The sequence below is a fragment of the Podarcis erhardii genome (genome assembly GCF_964252035.2).
Source record: "Podarcis erhardii genome assembly, chromosome: 1".
In the NCBI taxonomy this organism is placed as follows: Eukaryota; Metazoa; Chordata; class Lepidosauria; order Squamata; family Lacertidae; genus Podarcis; species Podarcis erhardii.
In genome coordinates, this window is record NC_138497.1 from 23088275 (window position 1) to 23115990 (window position 27716).

Sequence of the window (27716 nt, forward strand, 5' to 3'; positions counted from 1 at the left end):
AACCCGAGGTATGACTGTATTTCTACTGAAAGTTCTAAGTGATATTTTCTGTTTATTTTCTTGCACTCCTCATCATGTGTATTCTCTTCTGTTTCCCCATCATAAAACCTTTCCTCCATTGAAGATCATTTGTTTTGCCCTGGCTTATTCAGTCACTTGGCTTGGAATGGCTCAGTATCAAATTTGTTTTGCCTCTCCACTCAAGAGGAAGCCACAATCAGCCCCAGCTTTCTGAAGATAATACTCTATAATGTACATGTTTTCAAACACCTACTTGTTCCATTCACATTTTACATTATTGGGTGTGAAAACCACGATAAAGTAAAGTACTTGTACATCTTAACCCATTTAGAAATAAGTATGTGGTTTAGATGGTGCCAAGATGCCCCCTAGTTTGATAGCCCACTTCTGCTTTTGTAAATAAAAATTCAGCTTATGGCTTGATCCAAGTATGAAAAGTACATTTGCTCAAACTAGGTCAGTCTCTGAATCTGTGATAGGAATGCTGCAGAACTCTCTGACATATTGACTATTCTATCCTGGCAAAGCCTCTGATTATTCTGGTCTGCCAGGTAAACTACAGGGGGGTCAGAGGAAATGCTGTGTGGACTGTACACAGACACACTACCAGACCACCGGTCTATTTAGTTCGCAGAGAGTGTACTGTATTTTCTGACTCATCTACCATGAACAAATGTTATCCACCCTGCACATCACCCAAAGTGCACTTAGAGGTGGTTGGCAGAAGCATGCAAAAACTCACAGCTCCTGCTTGCAGAAAATGAGTAAGACAACCCACTTGCCATGAGCAGGAATCCACCATGACCCTGCCAGAGTTCTGCAGGGAAGGGAGCTCTGCTGCCTAGAAAAGGAACCCTAATGCCCTTTGCATACCCTGCTGCAGCACGGAGCTTTTATTTATTTCTCTTGGTTTGGACTGTTGCCATTGCATTAAAGAATGAGGCAGTCCCTAGGAGGATGCCTTTGTGCCTGCATCCCTATCAGTTGCTGCGCTGCTACCTAAGTGGTTTCACAGCAGTATGCTCAGTGGGAGTTGAAATTCTCCCCTACAGGAAAGGCAGAGAGTGAGGCTTTGTTTTTGTTTTGCTCTCTCTCTTTATCCAGATTGCAGGTTGAATGTGATTCTCGATCGCAACGGAGAAAATTTCCATTGGTCCACTGCCTTTTGCTCAGAACTGCATGCTGCTACACTTCGATCTCTCGTAATATTCGTTCACACAGGTACCCTGTGTGTGATCATTTTATCTTTCCAGTTATCCCATAGTAGGAGGACATCCTCTACCAGCTCCTATTTAGGCAACACGACAGTCCCTACAGGTGAATAGACATGAGTTGGAGAGCAGAGTGGTGATTCAATATTACCCAAGTTGCGGATATAAAGCAGGGGTCATCAATGTGATGCCAGCGGGCCGAGTAGTATCTCCTCTATGGCATCCATGAAAGGTCTTGGTGAATATCTTTTCAAAACTTCACAATGCAGGCAAATCTGTTTGCTCTTCTTCTTCAGTTTGTGTTTGCATCGGCTAAGCCTCCCCTATGTTGAACATGCCTAAATAAACATGTTCATTGGATTGGAAACCCAAAGAACTCTCTGTGAGTGAACACTGTGGTGGCTGGTTCCCAATAATGGGGAGTCTGAGGAAAGGCATGTACAAACCATTTTGTGTCCCTGTCTCTTTTTCTGCTCTTTTAGATATGGCAGCCATTTTGTGTTGTGCCATGTCCTCACAGTGATCATTTTGTGACTGGTCTCTGGCACCCAGAGCACTTTCTCAAAATTCCAAAAATGCCCACTGGACCAAAAAAGGTTGATGACCCCTGATGTAAAACCTTGGTCAGCAACTAGTTCCATGGGCAGCCTAGTTTGAGACGAAAATTAAAGACAGTGGACCAGCTTCATGCCCTAGTCCCAAAGAAGACGGCCAGCAAGTCCTGTTGCCATGCCAACCTTCCCTCAACGCACATCTCTTACTTCTAGGTTGACAGCTGGGATGGGGAAAGAAGCAGCTGACACTCTCAAAGGACCAGTTCTGAAAAGGCTGATGGTGACAGGTATTGTCATAGAATGCTTAGAGGATGCTCTAGTCAGGAAACTAGGCCAAAACTTCATATCGCTCTCGCTCTCGCTCTCTCTCTCACACACAGAGCAACAGAATAATAACTGGAAACTTCTGGTGCCCTGGAGCTATAGCTAAATCCAGTGCCACCTAGTGTCTAAAGTATATAATGGCATTATCCACACAGTGAGAAGCAAGGAAAAGACATCCAGTTTCTCAACTGTGTGTATGTATCTGAATTGGGACGATTTGGGGAGGGGTTGGGTGTGTGTGGAATTTTGTGTTTTGTAAATTGACAGTCATAGAATCATGGAATTATAGACTTCAAAGGGACCCTGAGGACCATCTAGTCCAACCCCCTGCAATGTAGCTGTCCATACAGGGATCGAACCGGCAACCTTGGCATCATCAGCACCACACTCTAACCAACTGAGCTATCTGACCAGTCTTCAGAATATATAACAGGTGCTGAGCAAAGTTAAGGAGAGAGAGGTAAAGGCGAAGGCGCAAGGGTTATCTATTATTATTATTATATCTACTGAAAGGATTGGTGCATTTTAGATAAGTGAATGTAAGAGTCTTGTTTATTGTGCACCTGTGTACCAATAAAAGCTGTCCTGGGGGTGGGAGAGAGAGGATAGAAAATGGGAGAAAGCAAAATAGGCAGCTGTGCCAGTCAGGGGCATGTTTACTGGAGCAAATTGTCTTTTAAAAATGGCACTGGAGCTAGAACTAAAAATATAAGTTTCAAGGGGGTTTCAAGACATTGGACTAATACTGACTACTAGTTGGTGGGGGGATAAATTCCCATTTGGTTTAAAAGAACATTCCAAAATAAAGGTGGGCAAGGATGATCCCACAAGGATGAAAGACACTGTGTGAATGATATCACTGATCATCTTGTCACAAAAGCATCAGCTGCGACTATTTAATTCCTTCTTAGCACTATGTTTCAAATATGGAAGGGAAAAGAGTGATGGTTCTTGATAATGATATGTTGTTGCTGCTGCTGCTGTTAAAACTTGTACAGTATCTGGATAACTTTGTGTCATTTCGGCCTTCCAGGGTCATTGTGGAGATAAAAGAGCTACTTGGAAAAAAGATAGGATGTTAATGTAATAGCTAAATAAATTTTAATGGGTGCTTAGGGTTCTGTGTTTAGGCTAATAGTGCTATTTCTGAAATGCCTATCGAATTTATTTTATTTATTTGGGGGGGGACCCAGAAACTCAGCTGAGATGCTTTACAACATGAGCCTCAGCCTCAGAGGGAGTTCTGTCGATTTCCAGGTAAGCTGCCTCTCGTTTATATAGTGTGCTGCTAATTAGCACAGCACTTGCAGTTTCACAGAGGAAACTTTAGGAACATCCATTGAATGTGCAAACACAAACAAGCAAGCCAAGAGAGGAGGAGAGGTTTTCTTCTTGTGCTGTTCAGCTCCCACATATACACACCTCAACCATAGTTTTACATAAATGTAAAAATATATCTAGAGGATTGCTCTTCTTGTTTTAAAGGTATAGGGAAAGGGGTTTTTTAAATGAAATATAAAACAAACAAAACAAAAACCCATAGTTTTATTTTAATTTTTGGATTGAAAAATAATGGAATAAAAATAATTAGATAAATTTATTCCGCAGGAATCTTCTGAAATGAGATATGAACAATGGGAGACGGCATTGCTTGGTCCTGAGCGACCGCAACCCAGATTTTAATACGAGCTGTGCAACCTTTTGCCTGTCCTTGATCTTCTATGTAGCTACTTCAGTAAACAATATGCAAGAGTTTCCTAAGAGACATAGTCAAGAGGGAGTTCCTAGCCTCCAGGTGTCCCTGGGGGGGTTATAGGCAAAGAAACAATGAATGGGCTTATCCAGCCCATAATATACTTTGATGACTGAGGTGTCTCTTGTGCTGCCATCCTGTGCAGATCTAAGAAAGGTCCACTGTGTTCAATTAGGCTTAGTCCTATCTGCGTGTGCCTAGGATAGCAGCAATACAGAGCAAGCCTATGCATGTATAATTAGAGATAATTCCCACTGTGTTCACTGGCAAATGCATAGGACTGCAACCTGGCAGTGCAATGCTGTGCATGTCTGCTCAGAAGTCCGCTTTATAGCAGCTTGGCATACTCTTTTTGTAAACTGCTTTGACCTTCTCATTTTTTTACAATCAAGCAGCATATAAATTTAATGAAACAAACAAACACTCCCAGTTAAATGGGTTTAGGATTGCAGTTTATAATGTCATATTCAGTTGACAGTCATTTCAAAGCTTTCCCAGAGTGCCAGGCATCCTTTATCTTGAGGAAATGCTTCTATGGTTGAAAAACTGTATTTCCCCAACACTGCTCCATACACACAGCACATTTAAAGCACATTTTTTTTTGTCCCAAAAAGAATCCTGGGAACTGTAGTTTACCTCACGCCCCCCCCCTCCGAGCTACAGCCTTAACAGGATTTGTTGGGAAGGAGAAATGTGCTTTAAATGTATGTTGCCCAAAGTGCAGAACTTTGTTGTGGGGGGGGGGGGATGCAACTCTCTACTTAATCTGCAAGCAATTCCGCTGTGATGGCAAGTGCTGAGGTAGCTGTGGTTGTCCTAGTGACCCACACACTCATTGGATGAAACCTAGGCTTTGTTGTTGTTGTTGTTGTTGTTGTTGTTTAGTCATTTAGTCGTGTCTGACTCTTTGTGACCCCATGGACCAGAGCACGCCAGGCACTCCTGTCTTCCACTGCCTCCCGCAGTTTGGTCAAACTCATGCCGGTAGCTTTGAGAACACTGTCCAACCATCTCATCCTCTGTCATCCCCTTCTTCTTGTGCCCTCAATCTTTCCCAACATCAGGGTCTTTTCCAGGGAGTCTTCTCTTCTCACGAGGTGGCCAAAGTACTGGAGCCTCAGCTTCAGGATCTGTCCTTCCAGTGAGCACTCAGGGCTGATTTCCTTCAGAATGGATAGGTTTGATCTTCTTGCAGTCCATGGGATTCTCAAGAGTCTCCTCCAGCACCATAATTCAAAAGCATCAATTCTTCGGTGATCAGCCTTCTTTATGGTCCAGCTCTCACTTCCATACATCACTACTGGGAAAGCGTGTTCTCCTTCATGGAGAGCTCATGTTGCGGTGGGGTCTGCCGAGCCACCCCTCTGTTGCCAGGCAGGATCTCTAAAGATGACCTGGGGCAGTGATTGGTTCACTGGGTTGCTGGGGTAAAAGTTATGTTGCAATTTTGGTGGGAGGGGTAAAATGTTTAAATACTCTGCACGCAGCCTGGAGCTTTCTCTTTGCTGCATGCAAAGGATCACCCGCCTGCCCGCCCTAGAGTAAGGGGTTGTTGCATTGACCTTGCTATGCCTGTCATGGGGTCGCCTGCTGTTGGGGCAGGGGCCTGGTAGGAATTTTGTCCATCTGGCTGATTGGCTGGGCCATTTGGTTTTTGCCTACTTCCTAGCAAATCGTCACAACTTGTAAGGTTGCGGTTAGGCATTGGTTATAAATTGGTGGAGGAGGGGTTAGGATAGGCTGTGCCTGCCCCTCCATGGTTGCTGCGGAAAGGGAATTCCGTTAAAGGAATCCTGGGGGTTGCCATCTTTTCGTCCAATCCCTGGAATGTGACTAGGGCCGGCAAGCCTTTGGGGAGCATGCGGGTGAGAATTGAGGGCCTGTGACTCAGCTCCATTTCTCCCCAACTTGTTTTCCCTCACCGGAAGTCAGTTCTGTCCCCAGGCGGGGGGGGGGCAGATAGTCTTAACCAATGCCTAAACAACCACTCACGGTTTTGTATTTAAATAAAGTTGTGGCCAAAATTATGCCAAAAACCTTAAACAAAATTTAAGTGTGCATTGTGAGTTATTTGGGGGGTGGCTTGGGGACCTCTACACACAAAACCATAGCTTTAACGATATGGACTTTTGTCGGCACAGGCTTCCTAAGAACATGAAAAGATCAGAAGGGGCATCGTGGATTAGACACAAACCCAAACGGTCAAGCATCCTGTTCTCACAGTGGCCAACTAGATGTCAATGGGGAACCTGCAAGCAAGACATGAGTGCAACAGTACTCTCCCCAACTGGGCTCCCCAACAACTGGTATTCAGAGGAATACTGGGCCTGTTGGTGGTGGTAGCACACAGCCTTGAAGGCTAGTGGCCAGTGATAGTTTTCTCCTCCTATGATTTGTCTAAACCTCTCTTTTCTTCCAACCTAACAAGCACAATCCCACCAACCCTACAAGGCTGTTATTACATACCATCCGTGTTTGTTTGGGTTCTTTGTTGTGCCTCCTTCCACTCGCAGGACCACCCCGCAAACACCAAATGATTTAAAGGATGCCTAAGATGAGGGCTTAGAATAATAAGCGTCTGCAGTCCTAATGGGTGCTGCTGTGACAATGCTGTGTCTGGGAACGGCTCCAACACAAGTGCGATAGAATCAGCGGTGTTCCCACACTGTGCAGGCTTCTCATTTAAAAAATAATAACAGCAGTGATGATGGGGTCTCTTAAGTGCATTTGTATGGGAAAAAGTGTAGTTAGCCTTTGCATGGAGTGGCTCTGCACCCCAATGAAGGGCTGAATGACAACTGGCAGTTGCCATAGGGACAAATTGTAACCTGCGACTGGGTAGCAAGCCATCTCCATTCCACTTCTAATGTAGGCAACCGCTCTCCATCACCACACTGCCCTCCACAGTATCAGCAAGGAATGCGGGTGAAAGGGAGGAGTCACCTGGGGTTGCCATATGTCCTCTTTTCCCAGGACACGTCCTCTTTTTCATGGGCACTCATAGTGATCCATAGTTAAAAGTAGAAGTCAGCAAATGTGTCCTCTTTTTTTGCTCTTCAATATATGGCAACCCTGGTATATGCATGCATCCATGCCATGGACTACAACTGGCCAGGAGTGAGAAGAATTGTGGCCCACAACATCTGGCAAGCACCACATCGGCTGCTCTAAAATGCAGATATTGCCATGCAGCGTCTCTGTTCGATTTTATCATGTTGTAAACCAAAAGGAGGACCACCGTACAAATATTGCATGGCATTGTCCGTTACTGCATCTTCAGCATTATAAAAATAATCCAAACCAAAGTTTCTCAAACTTGAGTCTCCAGCTACAACTCCCACAGCCTCTCAATGGTTTCTTCCTTGCCTGTTTAGTTTGCCTCAACGAAACATTCCACTCTATAGGCCTGCTCTTTCACGGGCCACTCAAACAGGTGAAGTGTTTCAGGTGAGATATTGTATCAAAATACACAAAGATGTCACTTAAATCCTTTAGGAAGAATCTTAATGGTTTGTTCATTTATTGAAATGCATTTATATACAGTTGTACCTTGGTTTTCAAACAGCCTAGTTCTTGAATGTTTTGGCTCCTGGACGATCAAAACCTGGATGTGAGTGTTCTGGTTTTCGAACATTCTTCTGGAAGCCGAACGTCCAACAGGGGTTCCACAGCTTCCGATTGGCTGCAGGAGCTTCCTGCAGACAATGAGAAGTCATGCTTTGGTTTTCGAACATTTTGGAAGTCAGAGGGACTTCCAGAACGAATTCTGTTTGACTTCCAAGGTACGACTGTACTGCTTAATATTTTGAAAATCTCTAAGTCTTAAAAAAAAAGGGCAATATATCTTTAAAACTAAAACACAACATAAAACCAAGTAAAGAAGCAATATAAAAACACACATGTGCTCAGAAGTGGAGGGAAGATACAACACCAACAAAGGAAGAATGGCAGGCAAAGCTAATAGAATATATGGAAATGGCAAGACTGACAAATAGAATAAGCAATCAGGATAAAAAAGTATTTGAGGAAGATTGGAAATGTTTTATAGATTATTTGGAGAAATATTGTAAACACACTAAAAAGTTAACAGTAATAGAATAAATTTAGTAGTTTAAAAAATACTGAGATATGAGGGAAAATAAGATAAAAATCACTGCCTGATATGAGGGAAAATAAGATACATGGAGAAATCAGAATACGTAGTGGAAAAGAATGTAATAAAATGCACAATGGAAGCGGGGGGAGGGGAGTCAATATTATTTGTGTGGAGGGGATTTATTTTAGATATTGCTGTTGTTTCAAGTGTTAAATGAAAATGAAAATAAAAGTGGAGGGGGGAACTACACACACAAGCATATTACATCAAATCAAATATAAATTCAGAAGATTCGAAAATATAAGTCTTTTGCAGATACCTAAAAGCAGTGCTTTTTTTCTTTAAAAAAATATTTGGAGGTACTCTCATTTTCCTACTCATATTGAAATACTGCCCCTCAGTGAGGCCAAACTTAGATTCACAAAATGTTTAGGGGATATGCGTACCCCTGCATACCCCCAGAGAAAAATCACTGCCTGAAGGATATATGTTAGTTACAGCTTCATGTGTGGTAGAGGGAAGGGAATTCTACAGTTACATGAGGCATCAGCAGAAAATGTCCAGTTTCAGATCAGTTGGGTGTGGTGCCACAAGAAGAATTTTCCCCAATGATCTAAGTCAGAGGTGCCCAAACTTTTTTCAGAGAGGGCCAGATTTGACGAAATGAACATGCATGAGGGCCTGATCTAAGTGATCTTACATGTCTATACAGGCAACTCGCCATTTGCACGTGGGCAGCACGCAAATGACTGCTAACACACACACTTTTTTTAGCACCACAAGGGGGCAGGTCATAATGGGGTGGGCATATGCACATCCCACTGGCCCACGCGATGCCCCAGAATGCAACCCCTGCATAAATTGCGGGGGAGGGGGACATTGCCTGTACAGGAGCAGGCAATCTTTCAGGTAAGCTGGTCTTGAGTTGTTTGGGGCTTTGTGTTTTATTCGTTTTTATTTATTGTTGCATTTATATCCCACCTTTTCCTTCAAGGAGCTCAAGGTGCCAACTGTGGTTCTCTCCCTCCCCAGTTAGTCCCCACAACAACCCTGTGAGGGATGTTCAGCTGAGAGACAGTGACTGGTCCAAGGCCACCCACTGAGTGGGGAACTGAACCCTGTTCCTAGTCCGACAACTCTAACCACTACACAACACTGCCTCTCGGTACATGTTAACATCACAACATCGAACATGGCCTGGTATATAGCTGTCAACTTACAGATTTGAAAACAAGGGACCAGCAGCCTCGAAAATACGGGATCAGCAGCCAAAATAAGAGATTTTCCAAGCACAGGTATGTTAAACTTCTGAGCCCCTCCAAGCCAAAGGCAGAAAGCCCAGCCAGCAGCCAAACGAAGCCTCAAGCGGTGGTTCCCACAGTGCAGCAACCCAGCAAAGGGGATGCAGCAAGGAAAACCACCGTCACCTCTCCGCTGGGAAGCACTGAGCAAAGGTGAGTCCCCAGGCAACGTGGCTGATTTGACCGGCACAAGGCATGCAAGCTCAGTCGTTCTTAGACTCCTTATTGGGTGAGCAACGCAGCCAAGCAACACAGTTGGAGCCTCCCTCCTCCCTGGCCGGCAGGGAGGGAGGGAGAGGAGCTTTTCTTTGAAACCCAGGAAATTTAAGGGACATCATCAATAAGGGACAGCAGCGGGACACAGTACTGGGATAAGGGACTTTCCCGCCAAATAAGGGACAGTTGACAGCTATGGCCTGGTAGCTGATATAAGGTATTAGATAAACACCGCAGTGCTAGAGGGCCCTGCTGTGCCTCTGCTAGCGCTGTGTATGGGAGTGGTTCCAATACTAGCATGATGGAACCAGCTGCATCCCCACACTGCGACAGCACTCCCAAACCTGATTTTTATTAACTGCTGTGCCTGAGCTACGGCACATACAAGGCAGGCTGCAAGATTTGGAAATGAACACCTCATCCCCCCCCCCTTTTCCCCTCCCCAAGAAAGTAAATTATTTTGCAGAAAGGGTTTCAGTTCACCTCATTTGCTGTAATTGTGTAATTCCTCATAATTTTCTCATCACAATGATTTCCCCCACAAGCTTCAGGCGCTGGTTTTCATGGATATCGCCAGCTGTAACATTTCTTTGTGGCTCATTATAACTTGTTTGAGGAACCAATTAGTCCATTTGTTAGCAAGTCCAGAGAATGGGAGAGAAGGTGTTTGAATATGCTGCTAGCAAGCAAAGTGTCACTCAATCAATATGCTAAGATTACAGACCTAATTGACAATCCACAGTATAATTTCTCATATATATATATATCCTTTCCAGGAACTCTTAGAGAGTGGGATGAAGCTGGAAAAGGGAGACAATGCAGTGAGAAGGCTGCTGTTATGCTGGAATGGCTCAAACACTTTCTCGCACATCTACCCACCTGTACATTTTGGTTGTTGCCCCCCATGAAATAAGATCAGCCCAACGCTTGAAAAGCGAATGGGAGGTGAACATTTTAAGCAGTGGCAGTCAAGTCTACCAGAGTCCAGTTTCAAAGACAGAGAGTGTTATGTACTGAAGTTCTCACCCTGAGCCAGCAGGGGGATACTGTAGATAGTTATGCAAATAAGGGATCGAAAGTGACGTTCAGTGATTGGATAGTTTTAGAAAATTGTTACAGTTACATTGCACTGGAGCTCTATATAAGCAGGCTGACTGAACCCTTCAGTTCAGTTCTGTTCTGGCCTGTGAATAAACAAGAGCTGTTTGAAGAATCACTGTGCCGTCTGATATGTTCACCCACAACTTAACAGAGAGAAAGGACATTCACAGAGAGCAAACCCAGCCAGGAAATATAAACTATGGTTTGTAGAGTTCAAAGTGCTTGTATGTGCTTTATGATAAGTAAATTCTGCAGTGTTGTGTCTCCATCATCGTGATGCACCTGTGAAAATGCCAGGCTTCCATTTTTTATTTTTTTTTTACAACTCACTTTCCGGATTTCTTAAAAGGTTTAATAAGCCACAACTTAGAAGGCCACTGAATTGTTCCAATAGTTTCCAGCTTCCATAGTAGTTTACATAGCTATAATGCAGCATACAGGAAGACTTCAGAACTTCCATGGAAACTGGCCCAGGTTTTTTGGAAAGAGCTGCAATGCTTTTTATTTTTTACCTGTGATGAAATAACACCAGATGTCTGTAAGTGGAACACCCCCACGTTGCCAAAGTAACCTGTAAAAAAAATGGGAAGAATGTTCCTGTGCAGGGCTTGAGCAAATAACATTTTTTTACACTTTGAGAGCAGATGTCTTGACAGATTTCTAAGCGCTTTGCAAATATCAGCTAAAGACCCACAACACACTTCTCAGCTTATGAACACTTCAGAGATGAAGGATAACTCCAGAATATTCAGAATTCCAATTCCCCAATCCTATTGGTCAGTTTAAGCTGAAGCAACACCAATGGCAACTTGTGCTGCTATTAACGCAGCGTGATCCCATGTATAGGAAGCAGGATGGAGCAGTCTGGCTAAAAAGATTTCCTGCATCCAGAAAAACATGATTTCAGTTATATCAAGATAAGACATTTCTATGACCTAAAAATATCTATAGAGACTTGCCTGCAAATGTTTTTAGAACTGCATTATTCAAATCTGACGTTTCCCAAAATGGATCCAGTGTTGGAATACAGCAGAACCTCAAGCAGGTGTTGAGACCCCAGAGTATTATCGTTACTATTATCACCAACACCATTAAATTAATCAACAAATCACCTTTTCCATGTGCCTCAGGGCAATCTGCAAACATACCATAAAAGCAGCCCAAATAGCTGTAAAAACAGTAGAAAAACAGCAACTAAAAATTGGTTTTAAAACAATGCAAAACGAACAGTGAAGGCAGAGACCTCTTCATGCTGCTAGAAAATATTGCCAAAACAGAAGTGTCTTTAATTGCTTCTGGAAAGGGGAGGTAGTGGGTGCTTGTCATATCTCAACAGATCCAGAGAACAGGGGAAAGCCACAGTGAAAGCACTGCTCCAAGTTATTGTGGAGCCTGCTTCTGGTAGCTTGGGGACTTCAGGGAGTAATGCCTGCAGAATGCAGTGGCTTACTTGTTTTATATCACAGATAAGGCGGTCTCTCAAGTAACCCAGTCCTGAGCTGTATAGGGCCCAACATTTTAGTATCAAAAAACTTGAACTTGGCCCCTGCATGTGAGGAGCTGCTGTCACAAAACTAGCTTGCTCTTGAGATGTTGATCTAGTTTGTAATGACTGTTTAATGGGAACTTGGATAACTGACATAAATAAACAAAATAATGATAGCCTCACCTTGAGTTTATGTGTGGGAATGGGCAGGACGTAAGCATCTAATCAAAGGGAAAAGGGGAACTGGTTTGTGTAACGAAGCACTGAAAAATGACTTGACCCAGTATGTGTTTGAAATGCATGGGTTCCCTTCCTCCCATTATTCAGAGTCATTTGTTAGGTTATTGCTGCCATTTTGCTGACTCTCCCATCTTCAGATGAGGATGCCTTGAACCCTTTGGATACGGATCACATTTTAAACTGCAAACCATTCTGACCAGAAGAAAAACAAAGAAGTAGCAAAGGTACAGCCCTGGGAACCAATAAAAGAGCATATTGGAGAGCCAGGGTGGCATCGTGGTTAGCCTGTTGGATTAGGATCTGGGAGACAAGGGTTTAAATCCCCACTTGGCCACGAAACTCACAAGGTTGTTGTGGGGATTGAATGGGGAGGGGGGAGAACTATGCACACCACCCTGAGCTCACTGGAGAGAAAAAGTGGGATATGAAATGAATAAATACATACATAAGGTAAAGGGACCCCTGACCATTAGGTCCAGTCATGACCGACTCTGGGGTTGTGGCGCTCATCTCGCTTTATTGGCCAAGGGAGCCAGCGTACAGCTTCCCGGTCTTGTGGCCAGCATGACTAAGGTGCTTCTGGCGAACCAGAGGAGCGCACGGAAACGCTGTTTACCTTCCCGCCAGAGCGGTACCTATTTATCTACTTGCACTTTGAGGTGCTTTTGAACTGCTAGGTTGGCAGGAGCAGGGACCGAGCAATGGGAGCTCACCCCGTCGCAGGGATTCAAACTGCCAGTTTTCTGATTGGCAAGTCCTAGGCTCTGTGGTTTAACCCACAGCGCCACCTGCGTCCCAAAATACCCACCCAAATTAGACAAGAATTCAGGGGGACCAAATACATAAATCAGAGTCCAGGGAAAGCCTGAGCAAAAGGAGACATCTTCCCAAAGCATCTGAAGTAACTGGTGGTTGCTGCCTCACACAGGGCAGGGGGAAGGGCATCCCATAATATAGGAGCAATGGCAGAAAATGCCTGTTTGGGGGTCACCAGTCCCTATGATATTCTGTAGGGTGCGGTATCACAAGTGGAATGTTATGGAGAACAGCCAGGGCCGTCTTAACCATAGGCACTAGGGGTGCAGGGCACCCGGCCGCCGGGCTCTCAAGGGTGCCAGGCCAAGAGTCCAGGCCCGAGAGTTGGAGTCTGGGGAAGAGCCCACCCATCGGTTGGAGCACCACAGCGGGCTCTTCTGCTGCGGGCGGCTCTGCGCTGCGAGTTCGGGGGCGAGCGAGCCAGCGAGGCACTGAGACGGCTGGCCGGCTCCACCCTCCTGTGCACCTGGGATTTGTGTAGGGCCATGGAGAGGCCCACCCAGTGCACGCTTCTTACACCACGAGGTGCCTGGCTTTGCTCAGTCGCCTGTGCCTCGGGCTGGTTTGTTGCACTGGGCTCCTTATGTTTCCTTGTTTTCTCCTTCCTGAGCAGAGATAAGCGTGGGGGATAACCTGGGGGGGGGCACTAGGAGGATCTTTGCACCCCGGCACCGCATATGCTTAAGACAGCCCTGAGAACAGCTGCCATGTTGGCCCTCAGATAACAAGGAAAAATGTTTATTTTGGGATGGCTGTCAGCTGCTTTCTTCTCTGATAGAATTCACCTGCTCCCGTGAGCAGCGTAGGAGGCAGGGAGCAGCTCAGCTGCCTTGGGAAGGTATATTTTGCCACATCAGTGACAGGACACATCGCAACAGCTGAGGTCAGGAAAGCTCCCGCTTCGCACACCCTCCTATCAGTGATAAAGGCATCCAAAATCAATGCATGAGCAGGTGCAAGTTGTTTTCAACCCCCCCCCCCAACCTGATAGATGCAACTGATTGATTTTAAAATGCTGAAGTCCAATTCAGTTACAGGTGCAAACAAGCCCAAATTAAATTGTCCATGAACAATAGTATTTTTATTATGTTGCCGGTATTTCATGGTAAGCTAGCTTGACAAAGCAAAACAAGGACACAGACTTTTAATTAATAAATAAAAAAATTAATAGAATGCTGCCAATCCAAAGAATCACATTCTCAACCTTTCAGAATATCTGAAATAATTCCTCTTTCCATACGTTCTCCTGTATCGCATTCCTTAAGGCAGGCGTAGAGGGCAGTGTGGGGGCCAAATATGGCTCTCCAGGCCTCTTTATTGAGACATCAGGACTAGTGATAGGGGAGAAATTCACATTCAAGGCCAAATCGATCCAATTCACACTTTTCAGGACAATTTGGAGAACTGAAACAGACGTCCTTCAAAATTCCCACTTATCTGAATTTTGCAATGCAGTTCTTCAGGCCAGCCCTGCTCCTCCTCTTCTGTCAGTTAGCATAATTGAACGAGGCTTTAAACTATTTTTGAAATATCCTTTCTGTTTGTTCATGTCCGCAATTTGTAGACTTGATTTAAAATTCTCCACATTCACGTCTGGCTTCTTGAGAGGCCCCCTTTTCTGTGGTAAATATCTAATTAGGAGAGCTCTAAATGCCTTGTTATTTACTCAAGAGACTGTGCTTTGGGTCAATGCGTAATCAGGTAGACTGCTTGCCCAAGAGACCAAGTGGTTCCGGTTGCCCTGCTAAAGATGTAATGAGGATGTTTTTGAAGAGTGCACATCCTCTGTCATCTTCATTGGGAAAAGGGGGCATTTTTCTTCAACAACAACAACACCACACACACACAGTTGTACAACCAGACACTATGAAAAGATTTCTACCAAATACCTCAGAAGGTTATTGGCATGCAATTCGAATGCAAATACATTCCCAAACATTGCAATATATTATTATTATTTGCATTTGTTCTGGTGGTTCCCTCATTGCAAGAAGTGATGTTACAGGGAACCAGGCAGAGGGCTTTCTCGATTTCTTAACAGGCCCTCCTGTCAGATGTCAAGGAAATAAAACAACTACCTGACTTTTAGAAGTCATCTGAAAGCAGCCCTTTATAGGGAATGTTTGATGTCTTACTGTGTTTTAATTTATTGGAAGCCACCCAGAGTGGCTGGGGTAACCCAATAAAATGGTCATATAAATTTATTATTATTCACTTAGAACATAAATTGACTCAAAGCAACAATTCTACTGAAATCAATGACTGGAGAGCTTGCCATTTTGTGTCTCCACAGCACAAAATGAATATAAGATATTAGTAAATTTAGTAAGCTTAAGGTCAGAGCTTACTGGGAAATGATATATAATGAAATGAAAAGGATGTTTAAAATAACCTTTGGGGGGGGGGAAACCCCAAAAGCCTTTCATTTGGGAATTATAGGGACAGAACTACCTAAACTGTATAGAAACTTATTCATGTATGCTACTACAACGGCAAGCCCGTTACTTGCCCAAAAATCGAAAGAAGAAGAAGTCCCAGCAAAGGAAGAATGGATACAAAAACTTATGAAATATAAGAACTTAAGGAAAAATAAGAAATCAAGATAACAAACTTTTTATAAAAGAATGGAAATGGTTTATTGAATATTTACAGATAAATTGTAAACAGATAAGAACAGAGGCAGGATTCTTGTAAGAACCTGCAGTTTCATAAGAGTATATATTTAAAGAAGATGAATAAATGAGCAAATTAAGTTAATTTGGATATGCAGAAGATATTAAAAAATAAATTTAAGGAACCGCAGAAAGAGGGGAAAGGAAGTCAAATTTTGAAATGTTAAAATGATTGTAAAGTTAGTTTATAAACCTGAAAAGTATTTTTTTAAAAAAATTAAGTAAATTTAGTAAGCATTAATTTGGGTTTTGCACATTTAGAATTGTAGAATCACAGGGTTGGAAGAACCTTAGATTCCATCTAGCGCAAACCCCAGTTCAATGCAGAATTTGTAAATGCAAGATGCAAGTGTAGAATCCCTGGCAGATGACCATCCAGCCTCTGCTTAAAAGCTTCCAATGAAGGAAAACCCACCAACCCCCTGTTCCACTGCTTAACAGCTCATACTGTTAGGAAGGCTCTTTTAATGTCTATCCAAAATCCGCTTCTTTGCCATTCCTGCCCATTTGATTTTAATCCTGCCCTTAGGAGCAACAGGGAACAGGCCTGCTCCACCTACTGCTTTACAGCATTCTGAGCACATCTACTGCACAACAGCCATTGCTTTTGATGGGTAGAAGCACTGATCAGTGAAGACTTAAAATTGAGCTATGGGTCACGGAGAAAGGAAAAGTGCCTTTGAACAAATGCACAGGCACTATGCACATATCTAGGATGGAAAGGTAGGGTAATCGGATCAGCTGATGTGACTTTCGGAGAATTTGCAGCCCCGAGTCCTGTCATTTTATAAAATAATCAACAAAAGTAGTGCCCGTCGAAATGAATGGAAGTTGCACAGCAACAAGGCTTATGGGGAAATATCTACGTGATTGCATACCAGTGCATTGTGACTTCAGACTTAGTTGCCATTTTCTTTAGATTCCTGCTGTCATTTGAAAGTTCGCTTGTGATAGCAGTCCCAGAGGAGGAAAACGGGCACAAACTGTCACAGTCAGCTGTCTCCAAGATAATTGGCTGTCAGTATTTTGGGGATGCAGGTGGCGCTGTGGTCTAAACCACAGAGCCTTGGACTTGCCGATCAGAAGGTCGGTGGTTCGAATCCCTGCGACAGGGTGAGCTCCTGTTGCTCGGTCCCTGCTCTTGCCAACCTAGCAGTTCGAAAGCACGTCAAAGTGCAAGTAGATTAAGAGGTGCCGCTGCGGCGGGAAGGTAAATGGCGTTTCCGTGCCCTGCTCTGGTTCGCCAGAAGCAGCTTAGTCATGCTGGCCACATGACCCGGAGGCTGTACGCCGGCTCCCTTGGCCAATAAAGCGAGATGAGCGCCGCAACCCCAGAGTCATGACTGGACCTAATGGTCGGGGTCCCTTTACTTATTTTTGTAGGAGGGACTCAAATGTATACCAGGAAATTTAGTTTTACACAGTTAAAGCTGATTAAAGTTCCCTGCTGTTGCCCTAATTGTATAAATCCACTTTTGAAAAGAAATTGTCATTTTTGCAGCTTGGAAAGTGACAGGGTAAACTTTCTTGGAATACAATAACCACTGGGAGGTGTATTTATTAAAAGCGGGGCATGTAATAAAAACTACGGGGGAAATCCATTTGCAAATGATAGGGAAATGAATGCTAAGCTTCTGAAATTGGCTTTTAGATTGTGAGAAAACTCAAATGTAATGAGGAAATTAAATGTTAGGAAAATGGAATAAACTGTGAATACAGCCTATGTTAGAGGGGGAAACAGAAAACTCTGTTTTCTGAACAGTGCTTTTAAGTGGCAGTCTCCTGCCTGGCTGCACCCAGGTTTGCTTTATTCTAGAAAGGAAACTATATCAGATCTCTCTCTGAAAATAAGGGCATTTTGCAAAATCACAGATATACCAAAAAGATAGCAATAAAATCCTAGGTGGCAAGACAGGAAAATATAATGCGACATTTCAAGGTTAAGTGTAGCACCTGGGGTACAGGAAAAGTTGAGAAACATAAAAATATCCCGGAGAATAATGGATCATCAAAAGAGAGAATTTACAGTGCTCCCCCATCATTTAATGTTTAAGGGAAAACTCTGGTGCTTGCAAAAACAGGCAGCGCAGCCTTATCTTTTCACTTAATTGCTGCACAAGAGGCACTGAGCTGTATCCTCAACAGGCTTCCTAAGAATTTGCCAGGTAGAAAGTCTTTGGCTGACAACTCACTCGTTGACAACAACAATAGAAGCCTGAATCTAAGCAGCAAACCAAATAAATGACAAATATTTCTAGCACATCTCAGAATAATAAGGGCTGGCCCAGAGCCCAGTTTCTAGGATCCTGAGACTAGAGATAGATCTCTAGAGAGTCACTGCTCCATTTTATTTATTTTATCCTCAACCTTCACCCAAAAATCTCAGGACAATGTCCCATGGTCTAGCCTGATGGATGTCAGCAACCCCTGGGCTTATGCTCTCCCTCTTCCCTGCCTGCATCCAGAGCATCAGTGAAAAAGGGTGAAGGCATGAACCTGAGACCAGAACCTTCTGCTTCCATTTAAAATTACCCACAGCTTAGTGAATTGTCTGAATCTTAAACCATGGTTAATCCTAGAATTGATGCTTTTGAATTATGGTGCTGGAGGAGACTCTTGAGAGTCCCATGGACTGCAAGAAGATCAAACCTATCCATTCTGAAGGAAATCAGCCCTGAGTGCTCCAATACTTTGGCCACCTCATAAGAAGACTCCCTGGAAAAGACCCTGATGTTGGGAAAGATGGAGGGCACAAGGAGAAGGGGACGGCAGAGGACGAGATGGTTGGACAGTGTTCTCGAAGCTACCAGCATGAGTTTGACCAAACTGCGGGAGGCAGTGGAAGACAGGAGTGCCTGGCGTGCTCTGGTCCATGGGGTCAGGAAGAGTCGGACACAACTAAACGACTAAACAACAACAACAATCCTAACTGTAGCTATTTGAAACAAGCCATAAATGACAGCTTTAAGTTGGTTTGTCCAGGTTCAGACAATGCAACAAGCTGTGGTTAATCTCAAACAAAAATTCATTATTGTGGCAACATTGCAGGAGGCAGGGAGGAATCAAGTCCAAGTTTCCAGGTGGCTCATTCTTGTAATGCCCAAATGAGGCCAGTCACTGGCCCACAGTCACGCGATGAGTTCTATGGCAAGGGCAGGGCATTGGGCATAGATCTCGCCAAAGTCCGGCCTATTGTCCACTCCTGGAACACCACATTCCAACACTCATCATGACCACAGGGAGGGACCCGGAGAACTGCTTGATCTTTATTAACTCACAAAATGCCAGTTTCAGGGAGGTGTTCTTTGAGGCTGCGCCTGAACATCTTTCCATAGTGTTGTAACAGTCCTGGTCATGTTTAGCTAAGGATTCGGTGCCATCAATCAGGGTTATATTATTATGCTCACCCCACTTTTCTGAGTAGTGAGCAATTCCAGGAGAACAGTGCTTATCTGGGCTGGGTTTCTTTAGGAGGAAGGTCACTCACTAGAAGATGAAGGCGTTCTGCAATATTTGAGTTCATTTACAAATATACAGGTGGAGTTCAGGCAGAGGCACAGCTTAAACCAGGGGCGAGGAACCCCGCTTTCATCTCCATTTGGCCCTCTGGATTCTTCCTATGCCATGCTGCTCCCCAGACCACACCTTTATCTCCAGGCCACATCCCACACCAGCCCTGATCCATACCCTCTTTGTGTAGTAGTAGTAGTAGTAGTAGTGGCAGTAGCAGTAGTAATAATATTTATTTATTTATACCTCGCTCATCTGGCTGGGTTTCCCCAGCCACTCCAGATGGCTTCCAACAGAATATTAAAAACACGATAAAACATCCAACATTAAAAACTTACAGGGCTGCCTTCAGATGTCTTCTAAAAGTCAGAAAGTTGTTTATGTCCTTGACATCTGATGGGAGGGCATTCCACAGGGTGGGTGCCACTACCGAGAAGGCCCGCTGCCTGGTTCCCTGTAACCTCACTTTTCACAGTGAAGGAACTGCCAGAAGGGCCTCGGCGCTGGACCTCAGTGTCCAGGCTGAATGATGGTGGTGGAGACGCTCCCTCAGGTATACTGGGTCGAGGCTATTTAAATGTCAGCACCAACACTTTGAATTGTGCTCAGAAATGTACTGGGAGCCAATGTAGGTCTTTCAGAAATAGTGTAATATGGTCTCTGCAGCCACTCCCAGTCACCAGTCTAGCTGCTGCGTTCTGGATTGCTTTTGCCTGGCTGCAAATCCGCTCCACTTCTGCATGGGGAGGAGTTGCAGTGGACCGCATGACCACCCGCTCTCCTCCGGGGGCGGGGGACGTTGTCCCATGTTGCCCGGGGGGATCATGGCCACGTCAGTGACTGGCCAGCCAATCCGAAGGCCGGGGTGTGTGGTTGGGACCATTTAAACAGAGACACGATCCGGAGGGCTTCCCCTCTTCTGGTGGTTTACCCTTACCGGACTCCCTGCACATTGGGCAGGAGTCAGATATAGTCGGGTCCATTCAATGCCTAAGCCAATACTGCTCACATTCTGTAATCAATAAAGTTGTGGCCAAAATTTGCCCAAGAACATTAACTCAATATTTGTGTCCTTGTGTGTGTTATTTCTCAATGAGGGGGTGGCTTCGGGGTCTCGACACGCAATGTGTCCTTGAACTGTTTTCATGCTTCTTGTTCACCAAGATGGAGGGTGCAGGTGTTTGAGTGTGTCTACTTTTGCATGGCTGGAATGTAGCCTCCAATGCAAAGGTCAGAGTCACACAGCCATAGCTACTTTTGCCTCCAGACCCACCCTCCACCGGTATGAAGGTGTCCAAAGGTGCACTCCAACAGGCACCACAAGATGCCACTGCTATCAACCAACACCACAAGATGCCATTAGCTAAGGTCACATCTGCACCATACATTTAAAGCACTCTCATACCACATTAGTAGTCATGGTTCCCCCACCCAAATAATCCTAGGAACTGTAGTTTGTTAAGGGTGCTGGAAGTTGGTAGGAGACCATACCCTCCAACATTTCTCTGATGAAAATGGGGTGTCCTATTCAATAATAATAATAATAATAATAATTTTATTATTGATACTTCACCCATCTGACTGGGTTGCCCCAGACACTCTGGGCAGCTTCCAACATACTATATATAAAAACATAATAAAACATTAAATATATTTTTTAAAACTCCCTATGCAAGCCTGCCTTCAGATGTCTTCTAAAGAGTGTGTACTTATCTCCTTCACTCAGGGGGCCACATATCCTCCAACAATGAAAATAGGGACATCCCAAGGAAAAGCGGAACATTCCAGCATCACCTCAGAAACCAGGACAGCTTCTGTAAATCCAGAACAGAGCTACAGTTCCCAGCAACCATAACAAACTACAGGCCCAAGGTCGTGACTCTTGGTGGTTTAAACTTATGGTGTAGGTGTGACCACACAGAGACCAAACTCATATCTCTGCGTTGTATCCTACTAAGTTCTACTCACTGAAATTAATAGACCTAAATGAGATATATCCACTTATTTTAGTGGGTCTGCTGTAGAACTTGATTGAGCCCTCGCTGTCCCAGTTAGACCTTTTTATTCTGACTCAAACTGCAGTTTTTCTCTTCCTGCTCTCACATTTGCATCATCCTTAGCGAGAAGTGTAGGAATAAAAGCAAAATTCCATACAATATCTGAATGTATTTCAATTGGCTTGTCATGAGTAAGCAGGCTCACGGGTAAATGTTTGAGGGAAAAGCCTTAGTAATGTTTTTATTTGTGTTTCATTTGCCATTTTTTCTTTTACGCATAAACATCTGCTTTCTTGGGCACTCTTTGTATGAACTTTTCAAAATACAGTGGTACCTCAGGTTACATATGCTTCAGGTTACTTACACTTCAGACTCCGCTAACCCAGAAATATTACCTAGGGTTAAGAACTTTGCTTCAGGATGAGAACAGAAATCGTGCTTCGGTGGCGCAGCAGGAGCAGGAGGCCCCATTAGCTAAACTGGTGCTTCAGGTTAAGAATAGTTTCAGGTTAAGAACGGATCTCCGGAATGAATTAAGTACTTAACCTGAGGTACCACTGTACACAAATGAAGAAAAACTGGGTATTTCATGAGTTACACCATTCTAATCTGCCAAATTAGTGTACATAAATGTGAGCTTTTATCAGGGCTTCTGTTATAGACCTTGTTTGGCTATGGCAAAGCTGTGCCCTTAAATCGCCATAAAAACACAAATGGATGTATTTCATGGATATGAAAGCACTCAGTCTTAGTTCCTAGAAGTTGCCTCACAGGCCATGCAATTAAGAAATATAATAGTAGCTTTTATGGGGATTTAAGGGCACAGCTTTGCCATAGCCAAACAAGGTCTGTAACAGAAGCCCTGATAGTTTTCCAACTTGGAGGTGTTAAAATTGATTTCCTTTATCCTGTCATGATGTGAAGAGCTAGAGGCTGCCTCGTGACCCTGAAGCACATGTTTCACTCTCTCGCTGAAATCAATGGGACTTATAAGTGTTCCGGTTTGCATGAATCATTGCCAAGCGTACAACAGTAAGTTGGGAACAGGGGTGCCAGAGCCTGGGGGCTGAGCCCTTTAGGGGGCACTCAATATTTGAGGATCCCCAAATGTCCCAAAAAAAATCAGGGGGTAGAGGACGCCAAATGCAGAGGCCAGCGCGACTTCAGTGTTCGGCTCATTCTCCTGCCGTGGAAGGGAAGGAGAATGGAAGGGAAGGAGGGTTGAAGCAGGCCCTGCCAGTAGCAGCAGCAGGAGGAGGAGGAGGAGGAAGAGGAGGAGGAGGAGGAAGAGGAGGAGGAGGAGCTGCTGGCCATTGAAGCTGCTCTGCCACCGAGTTTGGCTCCACCCCTGGCATCTTCTGACATCCTGATGTTGTGTGTGCAATGTCATGTGTGATGTCACATGAGTGATTTGTTGTTATTTAGTCGTTTAGTCGTGTCCGACTCTTCGTGACCCCATGGACCAGAGCACACCAGGCACTCCTGTCTTCCACTGCCTCCCGCAGTTTGGTCAGACTCATGCTGGTAGCTTTGAGAACATTGTCCAACCATCTCATCCTCTGTCGCCCCCTTCTCCTTGTGCCCTCCATCTTTCCCAACATAAGAAGAAGAAGAAGAAGAGTTTGGATTTGATATCCCGCCTTTCACTCCCTTTAAGGAGTCTCAAAGCGGCTTACATTCTCCTTTCCCTTCCTCCCCCACAACAAACACTCTGTGAGGTGAGTGGGGCTGAGAGACTTCAAAGAAGTGTGGCTAGCCCAAGGTCACCCAGCAGCTGCATGTGGAGGAGTGGAGACGCAAATCCGGCTCACCAAATTACGAGTCTACCGCTCTTAACCACTACACCACACTGGCTCTCAGGGTCTTTTCCAGGGAGTCTTCTCTTCTCATGAGGTGGCCAAAGTATTGAAGCCCCAGCTTCAGGATCTGTCCTTCCTGTGAGCACTCAGGGCTGATTTCCTCAATTACACTCACAAGCTGGCACCTCTGGTTGGCAAGAAAGGAGTGGTTATGGCTCCCACGTCTTATTTCCTGGAACAAGTTTGCTTTGACCAGGGAGACCTATTCAGTCACAAGTCAGATGTTATTGCTTTTTGAGGGGGTTGCCCCCCCCCCAAGGTTGATGGGCAAAGTTGTGTATTCGCCACATCAAGTGATCAATTATGGAAGGTTGGGCTTATCTCCCCCCCCCCCATATTTTATTTATGTTGGCATCCCTGCTCTCAGTCCTCAAAGGACTCCCTTTGTAAAATGGCTTATAAAGAACCTTAGGCCAACCCCCCCCCCCAACCTATTGCCTGCCTGAAATGAGTCTGTGAATTCTGATAATGCTTCTTGTTTGCCTGGATGGGAGTTGGAGCAGGGTGGAGCTATGCTGAAACTAGCCTACTGCACGGAATTAAAATTTACGTACATTGCTCTGCCCACTTTTGCCCCGGGCCACACCCACCAGGTTGAAAATGAGTCTTCCGTCCCTGGGTTAGAGTATTGGACTAGGACTGAAAAGACCAGCATTCAACTCCCCACTCAGTTATGAAGCTCACTGGGTGAATTTGAGAGAATCACTGTCTTAGCCTTGCAGAGGTGTTGTGATGATAAAATGGCAGGAGGAGGACTTCGGGGTCCTTGGAGAAAGAGCACGTGAACACAGGAGACAATTTACTCTGCCACACCTACCTCAGGTACAGAGGGAACGTGAGTTGTGTGCAGCAGTCGTCCCTGCAATGTGGCAGGAAATACGTGACTGTTGCATTGGCCAAGTGAGCAGCACTGTCAAGCCCAGAAGTGTGACATAAATGTTATTTGCTACTCAATAGGACAGTGCAGATTCACCAGGGCAAGTTGATATTTTGGTAAACTACCCACTGGTTCCTCCACAGAGGAGCAACTATGGGGAAATATGCATGACAAATTGCACTCTTAAATGCACATGGCACATCCGAATGAACAAAATAATAATTTCCTGCCTGTTTTGGGCTTACAGATTTTTCCTACAAGGAATTTGCAAATTATGAATTGAAACTTTGCCACTGCTGTTTGCAACAAAGCCATAAAGCAGAGCAGCTAACAGCAAAACTATTACACACTTAAATAACTGTCCTCCCAAAATAGCATTTTTTTCCCTCTTTCAAAGATCCCCTTTTGATTGAAACCTCAGCAGTAGTAATATGACAGATCATGAAAGATTGTATTTAGAGGAGATCAAAACAGGTGCCATTTATTCTCCATTTGAAGCAATTTTTGCAATAAGTATTCGAGCTGAAAATTACTTAGGAGTTCTGTTGCTGCTTTCTTTGAAACCAATCATTGAGATACTCCAGGCCATTGACATGTGCATCAAAGGAAAGCAATCAACCTGAACTTTTGACACAACATATATTTTAAAAATCAGATTTCGTCAAGGGAACAGAAGGGCTTTGATTCAAACAGAAACCCCAATTACAGTATCCTACCAATGGCTTGGTTAATGCTACATATATTCTGCAGAAACAACTCCAAAACTGGTCTGGCTAGTTGGATTGTGCCCTGGTTCAAACATCCCTACAATTATAAAAAGGCTATGGGCCACACAGGCACTGCCTTCTACTCCCTGAGCAATGGTGATCTTCAGATCTTTTCTAACTATATAATAAAATTGGAAGGATGTCATCACATGAACTGCAGCATAAGAACAGAATAGAAGGCAGGTGGCGCAGGTGAGCGGCACAGGTGATGGGTAGTCCAGGATGTTAAGTTGTGGGCGAACATAGCAGACGACACAGCAATTCTTCAAACAGCTCTTCTTTATTCAGATGTCAGAACAGAACTAAGCTGAGGGCTCAGTCAGCCTGCTTATATAGAGCTCCAGAACAATGTAACTGTTGCCTTTTCTAAAACTATCCAATCACTGAACGTCACTTTTCGATCCTTCATTTGCATAACTATCTACAGTATCCCCCTGCTGGCCCAGGGTGAGAACTTCAGTACATAACACAGGAGAAGTGCAGAGGAACAGGCAGGAGCAGCTCCCCAACACCTGCCCTGCTCTGCTACTACTTCTTGCTAACGATGCCATTTTGACTTTAGCAATGTTGAGGGCAGGGGGTAGAGAAGGGTGCCTGGGCTGAGCAGGTAAGCAAGAGTGGATGAGCAAGGACAGTGAGGGGAGAACCAGAGGTGGAGAGAGGCAGGTGAGCAGGGTGGAAAAGGGAAGATCTAAGCCGCCCCACATGAATTCTTTCAACCTCCAATGTCTGGGGTTGAAAGAATCAGTGCAGGATGGTCTCCCCTGCTCCTCCTGTCACTGCTGCTAGCAGGGGCAAGGAGGAGAATGAGGGGAGAAAGCTTTTGTCCATTTTGTCCTTCCCCCAGCACCACTGCTGCTGTGCTGTGTTTCCTTCTCTACCTTCTCGCAGCGTCAACAGCAGTGGGGGTGAGGCCAAGGGAAGAAAGAAACTGTAGTTTGTTAAAGGTGCTGAGAATTGTAGATCGGTAAGGGGTAAACTTTGGACACAGGTGGCACTGTGGTCTAAACCACTGAGCCTAGGGCTTGCCAATCAGAAGGTCGGCGGTTCGAATCTCTGCGACAGGGTGAGCTCCCATTGCTCGGTCCCTGCTCCTGCCAACCTAGCAGTTCGAAAGCACGTCAAAGTGCAAGTAGATAAATAGGTACCGCTCCAGCGGGAAGGTAAACGGCGTTTCCGTGCGCTGCTCTGGTTCACCAGAAGCAGCCTAGTCATGCTGGCCACATGACCTGGAAAAACTGTCTGTGGACAAACGTCAGCTCCCTCAGCCAGTAAAGCGAGATGAGAGCCGCAACCCCAGAGTCATTCACGGCTGGACTTAACTGTATGGGGTGCTTTACCTTTAAGGGGTAAACTACAGTTTCCAGGATTCTTTGTGGAAAGCTGTGTGCTTTAAATGTATGGTGTGTACACAGCCTTTAAGCTATGAATCAGGAATTCCTCGATTCAAATCTCTCCTCTGCCATGAACCCTTTAGGTGGCCTTAGGTACTCAGTTTCCCCATCTACAATATGGTGTGTGTGTGTGTGTGTGTGTGTGTGTGTGTATGCGCACGCGCACACATAATAATCCTAACTCACTTTACAGCCAGGTTAGTCAATGTAATGCCCCTCAGAGGCTGTTGGACACCAACGCCCATCAGCCCCAGACAGCATATCCAGTAGTTGATGATGGGATGATGGGAATCATGCTCCAGCAACATCTGGAGGGCAGGTGTTAGCCCTCCCTTGCAGTGCTGTTGTAAGGATTGCCACTAGATAAAGTACACAAAGAGCTTTGAAAACTTCAAAGTGCTATACAAATGTTTAGTACTGGTAGCAGTATTATGACACAGAAAGGGGGAAGAAATTTTATGTCGGTTTGGTTGGCATCCATCTGTCTCTAGAGCAGTGTTTCCCAACCTTGGGCCTCCAGCTGTTTTTGAACTACAATTCCCATCATCCCTGACCACTGGTCTTTCTAGCTAGGGATGATGGGAGTTGTAGTCCAAAAACAGCTGGAGGCCCAAGGTTGGGAAACACTGCTCTAGAGACAATGGAGGAGTGCACCTTTGGGGGTGAAGTCAAACTGTGGGAAGGTTGCAGCGTCTGCTGTGGCTGTAGAGACCGATGGGGGAGAGATCTGTTTTGTTTTGTTTTTTTAAAATATTTTTTATTAAGGATTTTCTTGTTTTACAGAAGTGTAGTGCCTCGTATTATTTTTTTTCTTCTTCTTCCATGTAACGTTTTTACAAGTCCGTTTCATTTGTTGAGGCATTAGGGGGAGAAGAAAACAGAAAGAAAAAAGAAAGGGGGGTGGGGAGAGGGAGGATGGATGGGGGTGGGGTCGGGTGGCGGTGTTTCTATTATGTTTAATGTATGTAGAGTTTGGTGTCAGCGTTGCTTGTGTTGTTCACTTGTGTTCCTTTGGTGGTGAGAGAGGTTGGGGTTGGCTTAGGGTGTGATTGTTTGCTTGTGATTGGCTGTGGTGATCTTTGTTTTCGTGTGTGAGTGAGGTGGGTGGGTGTTTTGGATCAGGTTAGCCATATTGATTTGTATGCTGTTGGTGGATTGTGGTCATTGTCCTGTTGGGCTGTGTATGTGATAAAGGGGAGCCATACCGGGGTGAAGGCGTCTTCTTCTGTTTGTCCCCGTGTCAGTTTCAGTTTATTAGTTAATTTTTCTAGTAGGGCTGTTTCCCATACTATTTGGTACCATTGGTCCATGCTTACTCCTGACAGAGATCTGTTTTGTTGCAGCTGGGGCACACGAAGGTGTCCAGTTGTGCTGCTGCAGTTGCATCGTGACTTTCTTTTTTTCTGCGTTCAATTTAATGCCAGTTAACTTATACAAAAATCATGTAAACTCAACTCTCCCAGTTCATTTGTTGTGTGATGTGCGCTCCTTCCAACTCATTAGCCGCTGCCCCTTTTTTAT